Source organism: Myotis daubentonii, chromosome 4, assembly GCF_963259705.1.
Source record: "Myotis daubentonii chromosome 4, mMyoDau2.1, whole genome shotgun sequence".
Classification (NCBI taxonomy): Eukaryota; Metazoa; Chordata; class Mammalia; order Chiroptera; family Vespertilionidae; genus Myotis; species Myotis daubentonii.
The window spans coordinates 25,636,065-25,649,541 of NC_081843.1; the positions used below are offsets into that span (position 1 = coordinate 25,636,065).

General features: G+C 47.7%; 1 protein-coding gene across 5 annotated transcripts in view; it reads right to left on the minus strand.

Moving 5' to 3' along the window:
- MYH11 (myosin heavy chain 11) overlaps positions 1-12,681 on the minus strand; it is a 118,723-nt gene extending 106,042 nt beyond the window's left edge. For all 5 annotated transcript variants that reach the window (XM_059693266.1, XM_059693265.1, XM_059693269.1 and 2 more), the window contains exon 1: positions 12,557-12,681. The gene's annotated coding sequence lies outside the window, so the exon portion shown is untranslated. The remainder of the gene's footprint in view (positions 1-12,556) is intronic.
- Positions 12,682-13,477: the final 796 nt, after the last annotated feature.

The window sequence follows — 13,477 nt, forward strand, 5'->3', positions numbered from 1 at the left end:
TAGCCACTACACGTAAGAAAAAGGTGTTCCGTCTCACTGGTAAATGAAGAAACCCAAGTTAAAGCAGTGAGCTGTTGACTTTTCACCTGACGGCTTGGCTAAGGTGAAAACCATGGATAATACCCAGTGTTGTCGGCCTCTGCACACATCGCCCTCAGGATGAAGAGCCTTAAAATCCACGCATACTCCTTGGCCTGCCGTTGCATTTCTAGAGATGTAGCCTAAGGAAACAGGTGAGTGCTCACAGAGGTACAAGAACGTACACTGTAGCGCTTTATGGGACAGCGAAACCCACAGCACTCTAAAAGGCCTTCAGCGGGCAGGTGCCTTGTTCAATTGTAGAGCATCCCGTCAACGCGATGCTAGAACTCCACTGAAAATTCAAGACGTGGACTTCTATTTTTGCCACACAAAGATGTTTTCCTCTTTAGACATGTTTATTTTTTTTAATGAATTTTTTATTTTTTACAGAGAGGAAGGGAGAGGGATAGAGAGTTAGAAACATCGATGAGAGAGAAACATCAACCAACTGCCTCCTGCAGAACCTCTTACTGGGGATGTGCCCGCAACCAAGGTACATGCCCTTGACCAGAATCAAACCTGGGACCCTTCAGTCCGCAGGCCGACGCTCTATCCATTGAGCCAAACCGGTCAGGGCTAAACATATTTGTTGAAGTGTCATTTACCGGTCATGACATTCTCATTGTAAATGTACAATTCAGTGATTTTCAGTAAATGTAGATTGTGCATCCATGATGATGATGCATGTAGAACATTCTCATCACCCCCTGAAAGGGTTCCCTCCTGGGGCTCTGCAGTCAGTCACTTCCTGTTCCCACCTCCAACCTCTGGCAACCACTGATCTATCTGTCTCCATAGATTCCCCTTTTCTGGACATTTCATATGCCCGTTGGCCATACAAATATACTTAGGATATATTTCTACATTGAACACACATATGAATGGAATGCTCAGCAATAAAAGGAAACAAGCTACACCATAAGATAGACGCATCTCAAAAGCATATGCTCAGTGAGAGAAGCCAGACCCAAAAGATTACCCCTCTGCTGTGTCACTGATAGGGAGCCCAGAAAAGGCCAAACTGTGGTGACAGAGCGCAGAGCGGTAGTTGGCGGGGACAGAGAAGGAAACTGGCTGCCAAGAGTTACAAAAGAACCTTCAGGGTGATGACAATGTTCTGAATCCTGATGACCACGGCGATTACATGACTGCATACGCTTGTCATAACTCACGGGGCTGTAGACTTAAAATCAGTGCACTTTTTAAAAAATGGGTACGTTTTACCGCATGTAGCTCAGTGGTTCTCAACCTTGGCTGCACATCAGAATCACCTGGGAATTTTTTTAAAATCCTGATTTCTGGGCCTCCTCACCCTCTGGAAATTCTGTTTCTTTGTTACTAATGTTGTGGCCACACGCCATAACAAAGAAATAATTTCCGGAGGATGAGGCCCAGAAATCAGGATTTTAAAAAGATTCCCAGGAGATTCCAATGTGCAGAACAGGCTGAGAACCACTGATGTAGATGAATAAAGCTGATTGTTCTATGAACCAGAAGGTCACGGTTCGATTTCTGGTCAGGGCACATGCCCGGATTGCAGATTCTTGCAGGTTCCATCCCCAGTGTGGGGTGTGCTGGAGGCAGCTGATCAATGAGTCTCTCTCATCATTGATTCTCTCTTATTATTGATGTTTCTACCTCTCTCTCTCTCTCCCCCTTCCTCTCTGAAATCAATAAAAATATTTTTAAAAAATTATTTAGAATAAACTCTTTCTTGTAATTTTATATGTATGTGTATACATTTTTAAAAGTCTAGAAAACTACATACTAAAATATTAAACCCTGGTTCTATCTGGTCAAACATAGGACAGTTGGAAAATCAGTAAGGAAAATATACAAGAGTTGAAAGGTGAATATCTTTAAATTATGAGCTCACTGTGATTTAAAAAACCCATAGGCATCCTTGTAAGATGCTGGGGAACAAAGTCATTATTTGTAAAACTGGTTAAGAAAAGGGGGGAGGGCAACACATTGATTCTGCCTTTCTTATACAAATTGTTCAAGGTCACTACATAACTGACAAGGAGAAGTCTGTCTTTCTTTTTTTAAGTCATTAAATGTCCTTTCAACATGGGGAGCCCATTGTGACACCCTCTCCATCCTATTTTCTAGATGTGTCCCCGAGGTGGGTGCTGAGGCTACAGGCTCTTAGAGGCCTGTCCAGCGGCCTGCTCCACCCTCTGACCACACCTGCAGGAGCTGCGCAGTGCTGGAGACACGGCTCTGACCCAGCTCTTCCAACCCCGCCTTCCCCTCCCCCACCCAGGCTGCTGTGCTCCAAGGCAGAAGGTGAAGGCTGAGTTAGGATGCACAGTCACCAGGACGTACTGTGTGGTCAACGGCCTACTTCAGCGAAAGACAATTCACCGTTCCTTTGAATTCACCGAGATAATCCTCACGCTTGGGCCCCAAATCCCACGGAGATGGAGTAACCCCCATACCCAATGAATGGGGCCCTGGAGCTGGGCAGCCAGTCCTGGAATACAGACTTTGCAAGGCAAAATCAGAGGGGCAGAAGCTCCAATACCTACTTTTCTCCCTCCGGGGTGAAAATAACAAGAATAAAAACGAGAAGCTGATTTGCTCCGAGGGGTGGTTATTTCTCTTGGGAGACCAGTTCTAGAAGCTCATTTTAAAAAAAGATGGAGAAATGAGCAAATCATTCCCTAAATCTGAATAATCACTTCCGTTATTCAAAAAAGAGAAATAAAGACTAGCAGAGAACATACATTGTCCTGAGTTTAGCCATCACATTTCCTGCATTTTTTTTTTGTTGTTAACCAATGTCATCCCAATAAATACAATTTAAAAGTTGTTTTTGAATTTCTCTTGGGACTTAATAAGCCCAACAGCTTCCTCCCCTTACTCCACTTTCACTGTTATTAAAAATACTCCCTCTACTTGGGAGAATTCCAGCTAATAAATGCAGGCGAAACAATAAAACCAAAACATAGCAATTTTGTGACCCCTAATAAAATAATAGGCCTTGGCTATAATATCAATAGTTGCTAAAACCATTAGGCCAGTGGTCAACTTCCTCATGTCTCCGCCTCACGGGGAGGGGAGGGCTGTGAAATCATGGAGGGCCAGGCGGACCCCCAGAGCTTCTTTCTGAGTCAATAGGTCTGGGAGGAGCCCAGGGATCTGCCCTGGTCTCACAAGTTCCCAGGTGAGGCTAAGAATGCGGGTCTGGGCCCCACGCTTTCAGGCCCCCCGCTGAGATAGATGAAAAGCCGGTGGAGAACTTGATAATGGATGGGCCAGGCTGGCACCACCCAAACCTACTAATGAACCTAAATATCACACAAAGAATTGATCAGACATGACGCATCTCCAGATGGGATGCCGTAGGAAGTGCCGCCGCCACCGGTGAAATGTTCTTACAAAAAGGAAACAACAGAAGCTGACAAAGCCTCGGATCTAACCCGTTTACATAAAACGCAGGGCACAGGGGACACCATGATCAATGTCATGGGCGTGCAATGAAGTCCAGAAGGTGGAAAAGCACAGAACAGATGACTCAGCTTCTGTAATAGACAAAGTACCAAAAAAAAAAAAAAATCAGGGGACCCTGTAGATTAGAAGGGATTTCAAGACACATAAGAGAAATGGGAGGAGGGTGATGATGAAATGAAACTCGCTTCAGGTGTGATAATGATTGAACTTGAGTGACAGGTACCTGAGGTGTCACACCATTCCCTCTACCTTTGAATATGTTTGGAAGTTTCCAAAATGGAAAATTCAAACAAGTACAATAAAAGATAAACACTGATAGAGGCAAAGAAAGAACGTCCCCGCACTCCAACATACAGGCCAAAGCACAAATAAAGGCATATGCTGTACTTTTAAAAAACCACCCCTTAAATGGAAAGCTTTGAAGAATTAAAAGTAATTGTTGGGGAAAAATTTTTTTTATTTGACAAGCCCTCCCAAATGAAACATTTATGAGCTAATTGGGAAAAGTTGAACATTGACTCACTGTCGTTTATATTAGGAAAATCTGTGAAATTCTTTGGTGTGAAAATGGTACTGTGATTTCATCTGTGTAGAGAGTCCTTTCCTTTTAGAGACATTTGGAAATATTGATAAGAGAAAATGATAAACCTGGGTTTATCTCAAAATAATCAGGGCAGGGAGGAAATGAATGGGGGTGGAGAGGAAAGAAGATTGGCTTAGGTGTTGTTAAATGCTTATGCTGTTCTGTCTACTTTTGCATGTTTGGCATTTCTCTTTAAAAAATATTGCCATGTAAAATTTAAAAAACTACCTCCTACTTGTAAGCATTGTCAATAGCGCACCATCTCCCATTTGGCCTGTATGTCAAACCCAGTGAGGAGTTTTCCGAACTGGGCTAAAGCCTTCACATGTAGGACCACCAAATAACATCACCACGGCCTCTGGAGTTAGGTTTTATGATAAGCTCCATCTTACAAGTATGGAAACCGAGGCTCAGAGAGGTGAAGGAATCTGCCTCAAGTCACTCAGCAAGAAAAGTGGCAGAGCTAGGATTTGAATCCATGCTTGATTGCATACTATGTTCTTCTGCCTCCCAGATAAGCTTGATGGGCTTGTCAGGAGCTCAGTGGAGTATTTGCAATGAAGGAATTGATCCTTTTAGGCATCAATAATAAACATAATAAACATTCAAAATGGGATCCAAATCAACTGCACCCCACAATCAGAACAAATCTCACAGACAAGCTGAGAAGGCAGATGCAAGGAGGACATACTGTGTGATTCTTGTCTATAAGAGGTTCAAAACCAGGGAAAACTGATGGTGATACATCATGACTGGAAGCATAGGACAAGAGGGGGCTTGCAGGCTGATGTTCGCCAGTTGCATGGGTGTGGGCACTTTGTGAAATTCCTCCGGCTGCATGCCCACAGGTGTGTGCGTCTTTTCTGGACATAAAGTACACTTCCATGAAAAATTTTGGTTGCCTTCCCTTGCCCTTTCTATCTTTGATTGTGGTAAAACACACAGAACCTAAACGTTACCACCTTAATCACATAGTTATGCAGTTCAGTAGTACCAAGCACATCTATAGTACTTCCCAATCAATAACAAGTGTTTGAATGGTAGCTGATTGTTCTCAAGAGGGCTGGGAGAGGTGTTTTATTTATTCCTAGCAGGATGACGACTCAGTAGGCCCTTTCTTTCCTTTTTTAGGTTAAGACTCTTTTGCTGCCTTTTTTTATTGAATTGATTGGGCTCTTTCTAATTGCAATGTTGGTGAGCTGCCTGAACAGTCAGGAAAAACAGCAAAAAAACACAACCGAAAAATAAAAGGACACAGGAATCCCCATGGCCAGGAAGCCTGTCTAATCCAGGATTAAAAAAAAAAACAACAACCCACAAACAAGATCAAGTGCAAAGAGTCGGTCTCTGTCCAAAAAAGGAGAGAGAGCATCTGGCTGGCTCCCAAGGCTTTCATGCCTGTGGCAGTTACGATGTGTGACATCTGCTTTGGTCACAGAAGAAGAAGGAAGAGGAAAGAAGAGCCTGGTTTCGCCCTAGCAAGGAGTTCCCCAGAGGGTGCTCTGTGGAACCCCAATCCCTTGGAATATTAGGGGTGGGGTGTGGCGGGATTTAGGGAGGTAGAGAGACAATCTTCAAAGAAAAATAAAAAAATCGTCTGTGGTCAAATCCATTTGAAAAGTACTCCATGTTCCCTCCCCCTCACGTCCTAGGTCCCGGCAGGTCCCGAAGAAAAAAAAACTACTTCACTCCTTTGAACCCAGAGCTCCCCAAAACATTTGGCCACAAACCTCTTTTCCCACTAAACACTGATGAAATCCCACAGATTTGCCCTTGAGGAAATTCAGCGAGTCTTGCAGATGAATAGTGCAATATTAGTCAGCATCGCCACTACAATTTATTGAGTGCCAGCTTTATCACATTGAACCTCAGGAGAGATACTATTGCCTGACTTACAGATGAGGAAACAGGCACAGAGAGGTTAAGTAAGTTGCCCACCGTGGCACAGGTAGATATGGCGAAATCCAATAAAAAAAATGTATTTTTCAAAGTGATCTCTTTTGCTCTGTCCACCTTCTTGGAAACGTGCAGAGAACCCAAGGACTGAAGGAAATCCAAGCACACAGGCAACACAGCCTGGATCAGACTTGGCAACTTGAGGGCTCTGAATAACTTGGTTTTATTGTTCTAAGGACTTGCCTCAGCATGCATGCAGAGCCTTGAGTCGGGGACACCCGGCAGAAAGGGTCAGGTCAGGCACTCGGTGGGGATGTGCGGGATGAAAAGTAGCCTTGCCAAACTGCAGCAGAGATGCGAGACTGCAATCCTGCCGTAGAATTCTCCCATGAAGGGAGGCCCTACTTGGCCTGCTGCTCCCTGCGGCGGTCTTTAATTCAGAGCGGGGGTTTCCATTTCAAGACTATGGACACTGGGGCTGGATAACCCTCTGGCGGGAACGGGAGCCGTCCTGGGCATTGCAGCATCTCTGGCCCTCCACCCACTAGATGACAGCAGCATACACTTCCCTGGTCATGACAACCACAAATGTCTCCAGACATTGCCAGGTGTCCCCTGGGAGGCAAAACCGTCCCCAGAGAACCACTGTGCTGGAGTAAAAAGACCGGCTCTCTTTAATTGAAAGACAATCAAAGCTGAGGACAGTCGCTACTTTGTCAACACCAGCCTGGGACGTCAGCTGCGGACGGTCACCTCCGATCAGACAGAGACAGCTGCCCAGGTGGGCAAACCTGCAGGAGGGCCCCCAGCACCTCGTTTCTTCCTCTCCAAGCCCCGCTTCTCCTTGCCTCCCCTACCCACGTCTTGCATTAGCTCCCAGGGCTGAAAGGACACCTCCAGGATTATGACCCAGGACTGATGAATACAAAGTACAGCTCGTGATCAAGGGCTGCCCTTGAACGTTCCAACGAAAGCAGAGGACTCTGTCGCTGTTGGCGTTAGCAATGCCTGGCACAGCTGAGTGCCTCAGTCCCGGCTTCCTTCCCAACAGCACCTGGCTTCACTCTGAGTGCAAACAAGCTGTTCGTTAGCCTCAGCGTTACAAGCCTGCTCCAATCTCGCTGGGTGACTCTGAGCAGGTCACTCTCCCTCTCTGTGACTTATATTTTTCATTTGGGAGGGAAAAGGGGTGGGGGGCTGGCCTAGCTCTAACATTTTATGGTATCTGTGATTCTAGATCCGTGGTCAGCAAACTGCGGCTCTCGAGCCACATGCAGCTCTTTGGCCCCTTCAGTGTGGCTCTTCCACAAAATACCACGTGCGGGTGCGCACGTACAGTGCAATCGAAACTTCATGGCCCAAGCGCAGAAGTCGGTATTTTGTGGAAGAGCCGGTATTTTGTGGAAGAGCCACACTGAAGGGGCCGAAGAGCCACATGTGGCTCGAGAGAGCCGCGGTTTGCTGACCACTGTTAGATCAAAGCATTGAAATTGGACCAATTGAGAATGGCCCACTGCTTTAGCTTGTTTTAACATCAATTTTATTTTCCTCAGGGGACCTCAGGGGTAAAGGGCTTCCCCTTTTGCTTCTGCATTAATGAAAAGTGAGTAAAGTGCTCCAGAGCCCAAAGAGTGTAGCATCTGCACACCATCAGGCCTGGTGGACAGCTTCCCGCAGGATTTTACTGCCAAGACACTGGTGCAAGATGTTGGACACAGATTCAAATACCTGCAGGGTCAGGTGAGCAATGCAGAGTGACCCCAGGCCACAGGGGGCTGGGCAGAGCCCTTTTACCCTCTCCAAAGAGAGTGGCAGCTGGACCCCCACTCCTGTCACCCAGCAAGGATGTGGGCCCTGTATGCCAGACCTTTAATAGACCTGAAGTCTGAATTTAGGTTCAATACGCCCATCCCTACAGTGAAATCACGGCACATTGTAAATGCCACGCAGGCAAAATGAAAGCCTCTGGGCCTGATCTAGGACACAACCCGCCAGCCGGAAGGGCCTGTGAAGTGGAGAAATTGGTTCTGCCCCAGGTGTGGGAGGAGCCAAGAGTGCAGAGGGAAGCAGGAGAGGGACTGGACTCCCTAGATGCACCCATTCTCGGGGGCCCCAAACTGTCCCTGTGAGGCAATTAGGACTCTTCTACTCATAGGGTATCCGGCAAAGCATTTTATTATATAGTAGAGGCCCGATACATGGAATTTGTGCAAGGGCCTTGGCCCCAGCCCCCGCCCGCCGCCGCCTCTGCCATGGCCCCCGCATACCATGGCTTTGTCCAGAAGAAGGTTCAGAAGGACATCTGGTCTAATTAGCATATTACGCTTTTATTAGTATAGATATCATCTCTCCCTGTCTCATAAGTGTCCAGCGAGGTGGGCATTATTTTTCTTCCTAAAATACCACCAAGGTTCAGAGAAGTAAACTAAAGGCCTTCGCTTGCAAAAGTTGGAGCTAGGATTTGAACCCAGATCTGTCTGAACCCAATCTCCTCTTAGCAGAAAATCTCTCCTCTGCTCCATGGCCTCACACCACAGCCCCTTCCCCACCAACCACATCCCCCATCTTCCAAGATCATCTCCCCTGTCCGGCCAAGGAAGCCTGACCTCGCCTTACAGGAAAAAGGTGAGCGGTCAACCTGCCACTTCAGTGTTGCCTTATAACACCTGTCTAACTCATTTGCATACTGTTTTTAAAGGAAGTTATTTTAATGAGTAAAGCTAAATTATTTTTCCCTCCTTACAAAGGCAGCATGGTTAGCAAAAGACACAGTAACTCCTATGGGGGATGCTTTGGTGATAGAACTGGTCATTTCTGGCCCTAAAGCCCCATTGTATTTTGGGTCTTACACTCTGGCACAGCACAGCTTAGCAATCAACGTACAGTCATGTATGTGACCATCAGGAGTTTACATTTACAGTGTCCTTGGAGGCCGCTTCAGCAGTATCTATCCATTTTAAATGTGCCTGGTCTTTAACTTAGCAATTGCATTTCTGGGAATTTATCCTACAGATACACTCAGACAATTAGACAAAAACAGATACACAGAATGTTCCCTGGAGTCCTGTTTATAAGAAATGGGGGGATGAGCTGGTCCGTTTCAATGAGGGGTTATTCAGTAAGATGCTATACTTCCATACAATGGAGGGTCATGCGGCCCATAAAAAGAGAACCCCCGAAATGTGCCGATATAGGAAGATGTCAAAAATTTGTAATTATATAGACCAAAGCTTAATTTATGGAATGCCGATATTTGTGTGTAAAAGGAAGATTTAACAGAGAAAAGTTTTAGAAGAAGCACAAGAATACATTAACCATGACATCTAGAGATGGCAGGTGGGGGGAAGGGGGAGGCAGGGGAAAAAGCATTCGACGTGGAGAGTGGGGAATGGCTATCATGACCCTGGTGGCCTCAGACACTGGCCCCTTCTGAGCGCCCGTGTCACTGGCCGCTGCTGCACCAGTGAGCAGGTGACGAGCCCCAGGGCCCTGTCTTAGGGCATTCGATGAGGACTGTTCCTCCCAAGCCCCTGCATCGCTGACGTAAGTCAGAGATACCCACCTTCCTCCTGCAGATGCAACAGGCAGCACTAGCTTCTTCCTGCATCTCCTGATCCCACAGGAAAGTTCTTTCAGATTCCTGCTTGGCCTTCCCCCAACTGGTTTCCTCCACCACGTGACCATGGTTAAACGTGCTTTAAGGTCGGGGATGGAGGGAGGAGAGCTCAGAGAGCAGAAGAGCCACTGGGAAAGCCAGATAGGCTTCCTCCATTCACAGGTGGAAGCTCTCAGAGAGTGCCACGGCCACCGTCAGCCAATCACGAACGGGCCAATAGACCTGGAATTGTGCTCCTGCCGCAGGAGGAAGTGGGGCTATACTAAAACAGAAGATTCAACCACCACCTTTGGCTCAAATAAGGATTGGGTTTATGAAGAGATGACACAAAAGGAAAATTGGGAACTTTTCTTCTTTATGGATAGACCACACAACAGGCTTCCTGCTTCTGCCAAGTACCCGCTGTGCCACAGTGAGCAAGATCCTTAAAGTCTCTGGCCATGTGTGCTATAAATAACCATCCGCTCTCGCTGGCCTGGGGCCAGGCACTGTGCTCAGCCCTTTGTGGGCATTATGCTATTTAACCCTCCCAACAGGGTAATAATCTCTTAGGAGTTAGAAAGAGCTCCCTTTGTCAAATTCCGTCTTCCTCATTGGATAGTTGAGTTATCTTGAGCAAGGTATTCACACTCCATGGTTATAAAACAAGCACCCATTTTACAGATAGGAAAACTGAGGTTTGAGAAGGCCAGTGTAGAGGATTTTTAGTTTTGCTTGTGACAGTCTAGGATTCCAATGGATTTAAAATTGGACTTGGCTTTCCAGAAAAATCTAATAGATACCTGTGAGAATTACATGGTTGTGCCAAAGCTTAATATCCACCTGCTTGGATCCATCGTACTGAGGAAAGGAGATAACACCTTGCCCCCCCCCCCCCAAATAAAACTTCAAAATAAGAGAGTAGGAAAAACTGATTCCCCTTTCCTCCCAATGCCTTCTCCTCTGGGCTCCTCCACTTGGTCCTGAATGGGAAGGACAAGGGCAGAGAAATCCCCAGAGTCCCAACCAGCAAAGCTGCAATACGAGGCTAATTTGCGAGGGGGCTGGGGATGGCCTCATGGAAAACGCTACCATAAATGGGCATGTTTGCCTCAATCTCAGCCCTCATACAGAAATGTAATGATAACAACTACCTTGTAGGGAATAACACGTCTATTTCAGACACAAAAATAAAAAAACATGGTGTATACAAGGCGGGCCCCGAAACTTCTCGGGGAAGACCCAGCTAGTTCACGTTTTGGACTCTTGGGATGACAGCCCACCTACGGTCATCCGGCTAGTTGATTACCACGCCACCAGGGGTCAAAAGGCGCCTTTTATTTGAAATTCACAAAAGGTCAGTTTATGTTTTCTTCAAAGAGAAGATGGTAAACATTTGCCTTCTTGGAAACATTTGGTCCCACAAGAAACCCGACTCAGACAAAGGTTTTGTTCATGATAAAGAAAAAAAAAGATGGTGAAGTCAAGGGGATAGATGCTCAAGGGGACAGACTCAGGAATGGGATCTGCCACTTGCTAGCTGTGTCATACCGGGCAAGCTACCGAACCTCTGAGCCTCAGCTGCCTTGTATACTCATCAGGTGTCAGAATGCCTCCCTTACAAGGTGGTTGCGATAATTAAATGAGATACGTCAAGTCAAACACTGTTACAGCACCTGGCACATAAGCGCTCCATCCGTGGCAGTGCCTTCAGTGGGAAGGCTCCAAAAGAAGACTGCTCTTCCTTCCACAGATACCCGACCCCCTGTCTTATAAATGCCATCTAATGACTTTCAAGCTCCCTCTCCTGATCAAAATTCTGCAACGGAGCTTTAAGGAAACCAAACAAACCAAGAAGACTGCACCAAACAGAACAAAACTATGCAAGGCAGTTTACTAACAGCCGGCCTTTCTTCCCTTCGCCAAACCCTGGCCAGTTTGCAATTTAGTCTATCAGTTCCTAGATAGACTAATCGCTCCCTGTCTCGGGTTTCTAAATATTTTCTTTTACTTCTTGATAAATATGGCTTTGAATGGTGCCTTTCCTCAAGCAGCAAAATCCCCACCCACCAACTGTTCTCTGCGTAGGGAGGAAACTTAAAACAAGCAGTAGCCACACATTTCTTTCGCCTGCTTTGTGAGGCCTGAGAGTCACTTCGCACGGGCTGCTCTGCAGAACGACCCGGTGCGATCTTATTTAATGCACCTGCAGGCCATGGGGGCAAAAGTGGACTTTGGCAGCGTCTGGGCATTTGAGGCCCCTGGGATCAACCTGGATGAATTTTTTAAAATTTGGAGGAAGGGGATCTGGAAGAAAACTGGGCTGTAATAAATGAGCTGGATCATAACCAGCCTATTTCTCCCAGGTTATCAACAAGCACAGCCTCTGGACTGATGATAAAATACTGCCCTCTCTGGGAGAATGTGCCCATGTGTTTTTAACTGAGTTAATGCCTCATCAGCAGAACCTAGCAGTGCTTCCAAATCCAGGTGCAGTGAACTTGGCATGACTATGTGACTTCGGGAACGTCCACTGCACTCTTTTTGTGCCTAGACTAAAAGTTAGAAGCCTGGCCGCCGCCGCTGGACCTCTGAGATTTGTAAGGAAGCACATCTTCCAGATTTGCCTCAGAGCCAGAATCAGCTGGGACCCTTTTTACTTTTTAAGTTTTTCTGGAAATTCTAGTGTCACTGGAGGTGGGCCCAGGCATTGTCTGTTGTCTTTCATAAGTACCTCCAAAGTGCTACTAATCATTGCTGGTTTGGGGGAAATCTAAGGTGATGGGGCAGAGAGAAATAAAAACGGTGAACCCCCACCCTCTCACCATAGTCCTGAAGAGGAGGGCAACGGATACACCTTACTGTGCCCCAGCCCCTGGGTGCCCTGGAGGACCCTTAAAGCGCAGACCCAGTTCCCCTTCCCCCCACCAGGCCACACTACTTACAGATCTCCCACTGGGGGGATAACGGAGAAGAAACTGGATGGAGCGCTCAGATCTGGCACACCTCCCAGGCAGGGGCGTCCAAATCTCCCAGCTCGCCCAAGACGCCTCTCTTTATAGACCCGGAGCTGCCCGCGGGTGGGAAGGGGGAGGCCGCCCAGGAGGGCGGGGTGGGGGAGGGTCCCGCACTGCTCCCTCCGCAGCGCCCCCTGCAGGGCCCGAGAAGCGGGCTTTTGGTCCAGGCTCTTGGGCGCACCTGGGGCGCCGGCAGAAGGGCGCACCTGGGACAGACGCGCAGGGGCCAAGGCGGAGGCTCCAAGCAAGGGCACCTGCTGAAGTGTTGGAGCAGGTGTCTCACCTCCGGGCCCCCCGACAGTCCCCGAGACTCCGGGTCCCTAGAGAAAGGGGTCGAGTGGCCAAGGTCTATGGGGGATGCTTAAGAATTGCTGCCCCGATTCAGTTTCAGCCTAAGGGGCTCTAACCGCTTCCCCACTCCCACCCCCGGGCGGCGGGGGGGGGGGGGTCGAGTTGATAGGTCCCCGCCCCCACTCCCCGTTTTATTCGCCTCCCGCTGTCTGGAAAGGGAGCCGGCCGTGTTGCCTAAAGGGTAGAAAAGGGGATTTTTTTTTTTTTAAACTTTGCAAAGTGCAAGGCAGGAGCCCCCGGACTGCTGGGAATTGTGCGGAAAAGGGAAGTTTTTACTTTTCCCAACTTGCCATCCCCACCTCCACCCACAAGAAAAAGGAACCCCACTGTTGTCGGTTGAGGCCCCGGGGCGCTCCATTCGCTGCCTCTGTGGCCTCGGGCAGGTCAGTGCCCTCCTCTGGGCCGTGTCCGCGGCGGAAACGTGTGTGGTCATTACGTGCTGTGATTTGCAAGGTGCACGTCAGGCTGCCAAGAGAATGCGGGCGGGGCCCCGCCCTC